The 6,849-nt window shown below is 37.7% G+C and overlaps 1 long non-coding RNA gene across 2 annotated transcripts; it reads right to left on the bottom strand.

The window, feature by feature from the left end:
• Nucleotides 1-1,452: 1,452 nt before the first annotated feature.
• On the bottom strand, nucleotides 1,453-6,099 carry LOC122181379. Of its 2 annotated transcripts, none has more exons than XR_006179409.1 (3): nucleotides 6,069-6,099; nucleotides 3,170-3,274; nucleotides 1,453-1,595 (listed from the first exon to the last, which is right to left on the bottom strand). It is a non-coding gene; the product is annotated as an uncharacterized LOC122181379 (long non-coding RNA). The 2 variants fall into 2 exon arrangements; XR_006179410.1 differs by lacking the exon at nucleotides 6,069-6,099 and adding an exon at nucleotides 5,504-5,567.
• Nucleotides 6,100-6,849: the final 750 nt, after the last annotated feature.

Here is a 6,849-nt window from a genome sequence, read left to right as displayed (position 1 = left end):
CTTAGCATTTACAGAAGCCTTGCCACCAGCCAGGTTCCTGAGTGTCCAACACTCTGACTACCTAGCAAGGAGCTCAGCTGTGCAAGATGCTTATCACATTTAGCACTGATTCAGCAAATGACTTTCAGCACAGTTTTAAGCAGGCACTGCTGAAGAGCGTACACTTACCAATCAGTGCTTATTTAACTGAAGCCACACTGTTCAACTTCTTATGAAATCAAATTTCATACAAGCTAACTTTTTTTTTTTTTAATTCATGGAGTTTAAACAAGAGAATTGGAGTTAGCTTGTTCTTAAAACCTTGCCATACTGAAAACCTTCACTGTCTGGGTAATTCCCACAATTCAAGGAACTCAGAATAATCTCTGACTTCTGTAATGATGCTGGACTGGAGCTTTAAGAGTAAACTCTGAGCTAGGGACTACATCATTGAATATGATGATCAATATTGAATGTGCCTCCTGCTAATGAATATATTCTTATTATGAATCCACTGCCACAAGCGGAAGTGTACTTGAAGCAGATACTTCAGGATGTGAGCATCTTGCCTATTTATAGCACTATTTAGAGAACTTCACCCACCAAAAGAAGGTATAACAGCTTAACAGCTCTATGAAATAACCACTCTCAAATTGATTTGGAGACTGTAATTCTGAAAGCAGATATTTCAATAAACAAGCAACTTAGTATGAAAATACTTTCCTGTCAAATTATTTCAAGATCACAGAAATGATTCCCAGACATTAGTAAGAACTAATTCTTCCTTATGGGTAATTTTATGGCTTTACCCATACAATGTTTCACATGAAGGTCCAATTAACAAAATTAAGGCATCTAAAGCTTCTTAGGAAATAACTCACTAATATCAACTAATGAGGTTAAAATTCTATGTTCCTTACAAAACAATCCTGCATTCCTTGAACACCTATAACTTCTGCCAAAGTTAAGTAAATGTTAGTGTTATACTGTTAGGCCTGTCTATACTTGAAAGTTACTTTGGATTAAGGCAGGGAATAAGTTTCAAGTGCTGCAGAAAATCTGGAAAAATTCCAAGAACAAACAAAAAAAAAAAACCATGTCTCATACTACCCAAACCTGGTAGTACCATGGGTTTTGAGGTCAACATTGAAGTTACAAATCTAATTTAAATAACATTTCTGAAGGTTTCAGATTAAGGAAAAAAACCACACAGAAACCCTCCAGTGTGACCAACCAGCCTTTTTGTGCCTCCTATTCTTACCTGCTCACCTCACACTGACTCCCCCATACCCAGCACCCCTCTTTGACTCTAATACACCCCTTATTCTCCTTCCAACATTTTTCTCATGTTTACAGACCACCAGCATAACAAGTGCAAACACAACAGACCAGAAGAGGGAAGAAAGAGAAACTGTATGAAAAAAAAAAAACCAAACAAAGAAAAATGTTAGAGTAGCATACCTGTACTGCTCAATTACTTCTTTTTGGCTGGATCCCATATGGCATGTTGTCTGTTCAGAGCCTCATCCAAAAAGCAATCAAATAGGCAGAAGTCAACAGGTGATTTTAACCTCTTCAAGTTCAGACAATTCTCTTTAGACTAGATCACACAATACCTAGAATTTAACAGAAATCAAAAATACTAAATAAGATACGCACAAACTTTCAGATTCAAGCCTGCACATTCACTCTCTGCAAATATCTAAGCTATAGAATTACACATGACTAAAATTGTAGCTGTGGTCTGCAGAGTTCCCAGATTGCTATATTCAGTTCTGAGCTTTAAAAGCATAAGACATGTTTGTGGTTCAACACCACATTACGGATGGAATTCTTCACAGCCAAGATGTAAATATCACAGGCTAAAATCTTCTCATGTATACAATGGCATAATTACTTTATTATATTTTACTTTGTTATATACACAGGATGTCAAAGGTTTTATTGAAAAACAAATAAGACAAACCTGTTTTCTAGAGAGTTAACAACTTAAATAAGCAAATGCAAGTGAAAGAAAGGAACGCGCAACAATGTAAGAAGTTATTGGACATTTTTGGTAAGTTAAATTTCATCCAGTACAGCAAAAATGCCTGAGATAAGACCTGTTTCAGGACAGAACTACAGCTTAAACAAATTAAGTAGATGTTTAGATTTTAAGTATAAATCCTAAAGAAATGAGAAAATATTCCACGTGAATTTTAAGAAGTTGCAGGTCATCGTTTCATTAAATAATGCTATTATTTATTTTGTCAGCATTCTGCCTGCAAAGGGCCTTAAGGATGAGGAAATCATGAAGTTATTCATGTAAGATACTTGGAGTCCAAAATAGGCAACAACATTTTTAAGTGGAAAAATTAGACAAGTATATACTCTGCTTCTAAAACCATTCCCCCACAGCAGAAAGTCACCTAGTTAAACACACTGCATGCAGGAGCCTCAACATCAACCTATGGCAAAATTTCTGGGTTTGCCAATCTGAGTAATGAATTGCATAGGCTGCAACTTATTTATTTGAACTCCAGAACTTCAGGGAAGGAATTCTGCACTGCCACTCTATGGTTAGAGTTAGAACTGCACCTAAAGAAAATACACTCCTTTTCAAGAATTAATGTAAAAGCATTTCCTTCACATATACTGTACTGCTTTCGCTATTTCAGAGGACATATTAAAAAAGACAAAAGAATGTAAGTATTTAAGTCTTTTCTGCAAGTATTGGGCCTCATTTTTTTTCCTCTCCATGTGATCTGTTCTATATTACATTCAAATTTCTTCAGCTTAGATTGCTACTGACTAATGCCTTATGCTGGATATATGTTTGTTTTCTCCCATGTGTTAGCTTGTCATGCTTGAAAGAACAACAAATGTGCCAGGGAATGTGATCTATCCATCTTAACTGTCCTTCATTGGAGTCCGAGATGTAAGACAAGTGCACACATATAATTCCTGAAGGGTTTATACTTAAATTTGACACGTGATTTGCTGCTGGAAGACTTTCATGTCATGCATTGATTCAAGAAGTATCAATTATTTACAGCAGATGTGTGTGAACTGCTATCAAAATTCACTCTTTGTTCCCATTCACACATTATAAAAAAGCCAAATACAGTCTTCTTTTTCTTTCTCATATACACAAAAGATCGAGATCTTGATAAAACAGAAGAAAAAACAACCCAATCTCCTTACAACCTACCTTTACCAAGCTCTTGGAGGAAAGGATGGTCTTATCTCAACATTCAGATGCTTGCAAAGCCACATCAGGCAGACAGTAGGGCAGGTTCTGTACCTGGGAGAAAGCCTGAGTTCCAAAGAAGAGAACTCACTTGAGAAATCAGCCATCCAGGGCAGTTTCAGGGGGATGTGTATCACTTCAAACATCTCTTGACTGTACTAGTAACAGTGGGCTTGTGGAGAAAGACAGTCTTTCAATAGATAGGTTGAAAGCAGCTGAAAGCACCACAAAACAGATGACCAATATACCAATCATAGAACAGATCTGAGCTCAAAGACTTGCAAAATATCTGTTCACAAGTAGTCCAAAGTATCCCCAGCGAGCTGTAGTTCCACGAATACTCCACACTAAGGGGCCAAACGCAAGCTTTGGTAACTCTCACAGCTGCATCCTGTAATCCACCTACATCTCCCCTGCACAACTTAATGTCGACAACCCTTAAGTATTTCTGAAGAATTTGTTCCACATAACTGCTAGTGTCAACTACTGTCAAGATGACAACAAGCTGAAGGACAAACTAAATATCTCAGAACCAGTATCCTCTCAGAAATCTTGCCAAGGTTATCACATATGGACATCACTTAGAGCTGGGCCTGGTTTGTTCCTGCTTTTATCTCAGGACTGAGAACCTTCTGTACAAGCTGACTGTAAGCAATCTAGTGTATATCTATTGATTCATCTGAAGTTTATCAGACATAAAATTAAACACTCAGTGCTGTTTAAAGCCACAGTCAAAAAGAAAAAAGAATAAGGAAATCAAGGGCAAGTTACACTTTTAGCAGAGATCACGAATTTACATAGCCAATAGAACTGCTACTCAGCTCCTTCATTTTTTTAATGTTGTCTTAAGGACATATTTTATCCTGAAAATCAGAAGTTTCATCCGCACCAACATCTTTTTCTGATGTATTCACACAATGACAGGGTAGATGTCTACCATTGCAATATGAACCTGCAAGAGGCTTCTAAGCCCATTCTGAACTACCTGTGTTTTCCTGAACTAGCCAAAACACATCTAAAGTATTGAACTGGCACAAAGCATAAGAGATCAAGATTACTACGAGACACTGTGTGCTTGTATTTTCTTTTCAATACTTTTTTTTTTAATTTGCTCTTTCCAAAAAGGAAACAAAAAAACCACAAAGACAAAAAAAGAAAAATTGAAATCAATGTACTTTTTTTTTTTTTTTTTTTTTAAGGCATTGACAGATAAATTTACCTCCTCTAGAAAACATGCTGATTTAGCCATTTATAGACAGACAGGAAGATCTGTAAGCCACAGACCTCCTTGTCACACTACCACATTTTTGCTCGTTTTTTTTTCCAGGCATTAGGTTCCAATATATTTTTACATCAAGAGTCAACAGAAACAGAACAGTTAACTACTCTGAAATTTGCCCCTAACGAGTGAGCCACAGTACTGTCACTGAGGGTGAGAAGGGCATCATGCTACAGCGTACCGGCTGGTCACCATCTGCCTCACCCTGTTTCTCACCAATCACTTTGTTAATGAGCAGTAATCAATTCCAGAAGGAAGATATAAGAACAGATTTGAATAAATGCATTAAAAAAAGTGATTAGACTGTATGCCTATCTCCAGTAACAATTAGTGCAGTACAAGAGGAAGGTGTCAACAGAACAGAAGCTACGTCTTGAGCACCTGATAATAGGGTGAATTACCTCCAACCAATTCCAGTGTGGACTGCAAATCCACTGCAGCATCTTAGGTGCGCTTTCAGGCCACAGTTTAATTTCACCCAGAAGGAATCCTATTTGTCTTCTGAGACTTGTTTCATCATGTAAACCAAAATGCCACAGGGGTGAATGGCCAGGAACTTGGCTTCCAAGGCCTGCTCCTGATTCAAAATGAAACACTGAAATAGACATACCCCCTGCAGCTGAAAGGACACAATTTTAGTCTAACTGGTCTACAGTCACCCAAACAGGTCAGAAAAGCTTACAGACAAGATACTGCAGGGCACTGACAACACTAACAATTGCTGCCTGAAAAAGAGTCATCTGACACTGTTCCAAGACACTCACACAGAGCAAGTTCAAATCCACAAAATATTTTTACTCTCTGCTTCATAGGAGTTAAGCAACATTCACGTACTGCTCTGCCACCCTCTCTTCCTGTTTTGACTCCACGTGTTATCTAGGCATTGTACAGGCCTTCTGCTAGGGAGAACTCCACCAAACATGAACTTCCAGAGATGGTAGAATCTCTTCTCCCCAGTCATTTTTCTTCTCTTCAACAAGGCATAACTGGTGATTCCAGTACACCTAGAACCTTACACGCTCATGTCTGTGATGCGATGGAGGCATGCCAGAGAAGATAACATCTTCTACTTCAATGCATTTCTAAAATGGCTTTACTTTTTCCACAGTAAAGACACCAACTGCAATTACGTTTCACTGTATGGGATAGAATTCTGATCCCTGTAGAGAAAGCAAAAAAATTCTTTGTGCCCAAAGCTACAAAGTTAGAAATATAAAAGGCAGCAAATTCTCTTTAATGCAAAAGGGATTACAAAGATAATTTCTTAACAGTTGCAGGAGAAATACCACAACCACTTACAATAAAATAGATTTATTCAGCATAACTATAAATATACTTTTCCTTCCTTTTTTTTTTTTTTAAAAACAAAGAAAAATAGCTGTTTCTGTGATGCATTTTTTTTTTTACTGAAAAAAGTGCTATGGCAGTTTGTAACACTATAATTTGAGGGAAGGTACAACAACAGTGGCAAAAACCTAGGCTACAACAAGAGAAACTTCACTAAACACAACAGCCACAGAATCAAAGGGGGGGAGAGAAGAGAGGAAGAAAAAAAAAAACCAACAAGACAAAACTACTTACCCTCAGAAGACCTCAGGCACACAGAGATCTCCAGTGATAGAGACCCTTACCACTGCCAACCCTTATATGAGGTCTGGGAAGGGTGGGATCCTGGCTCCACCCCTTCTGGTCACTCAAGGGCATTGCTTGCACCTGAACTCCCCTAGGTTGGCTCTGCCTTCCCACCAGGTGCTCAATCACTACTTCAGGCCATGACTCAGCATTTCTGCTACAGGCAGTATGCTAAAGCACCCTTACAATGGAAAGGCCAGCTTAGCATCTGTTCGGTCAAGTTAACAAAAGACAGACAAAACATGTGACTGAGCAGCACTCTTGCAATCAAAGAAAGACAGCTAATGTTTTAAAGAAAATTCCAGCCTAAGTAGTAAGATTAAAGCTTCTGTTGGTTTTTGTGTACCCGTTCTGCTTCTGTGGCTAAAAAAAGAAAGAGGAAAAAAAACAAAAAAAAAGTCCCAACCAACATATTCTGCAGTTTAGTAGAATTCTCATTCTAGTTTTTGAAATACTACTGAAAACACAGTCTTTGGTAAGTATTAGCATATTATTAACTATGCCTATATGTACATTTCTTACTGTAACCATATACATTTCTCATAGGGGCATAAACTGGGGAACATTCTGAGCTCATATTTGTTTTCCCTGTGCATCCACACATGTGGTGAACAGCTGTACAAGTTGTAAAATTGTCTTTACACATTGCACATGTTTTTGAATATAGTATGCACGTACATATATAAAGCAAGTTCTAAAGCAAAATAACACACTGTTTCTTCTAGTTTGT

Source organism: Lagopus leucura, unplaced genomic scaffold (assembly GCF_019238085.1).
Source record: "Lagopus leucura isolate 7727_CA_CO unplaced genomic scaffold, USGS_WTPT01 Super-Scaffold_100009, whole genome shotgun sequence".
Taxonomy (NCBI): domain Eukaryota; kingdom Metazoa; phylum Chordata; class Aves; order Galliformes; family Phasianidae; genus Lagopus; species Lagopus leucura.
Note: the sequence above shows the minus strand (reverse complement) of the source record. Positions and strands in the feature narration are given on the sequence as shown.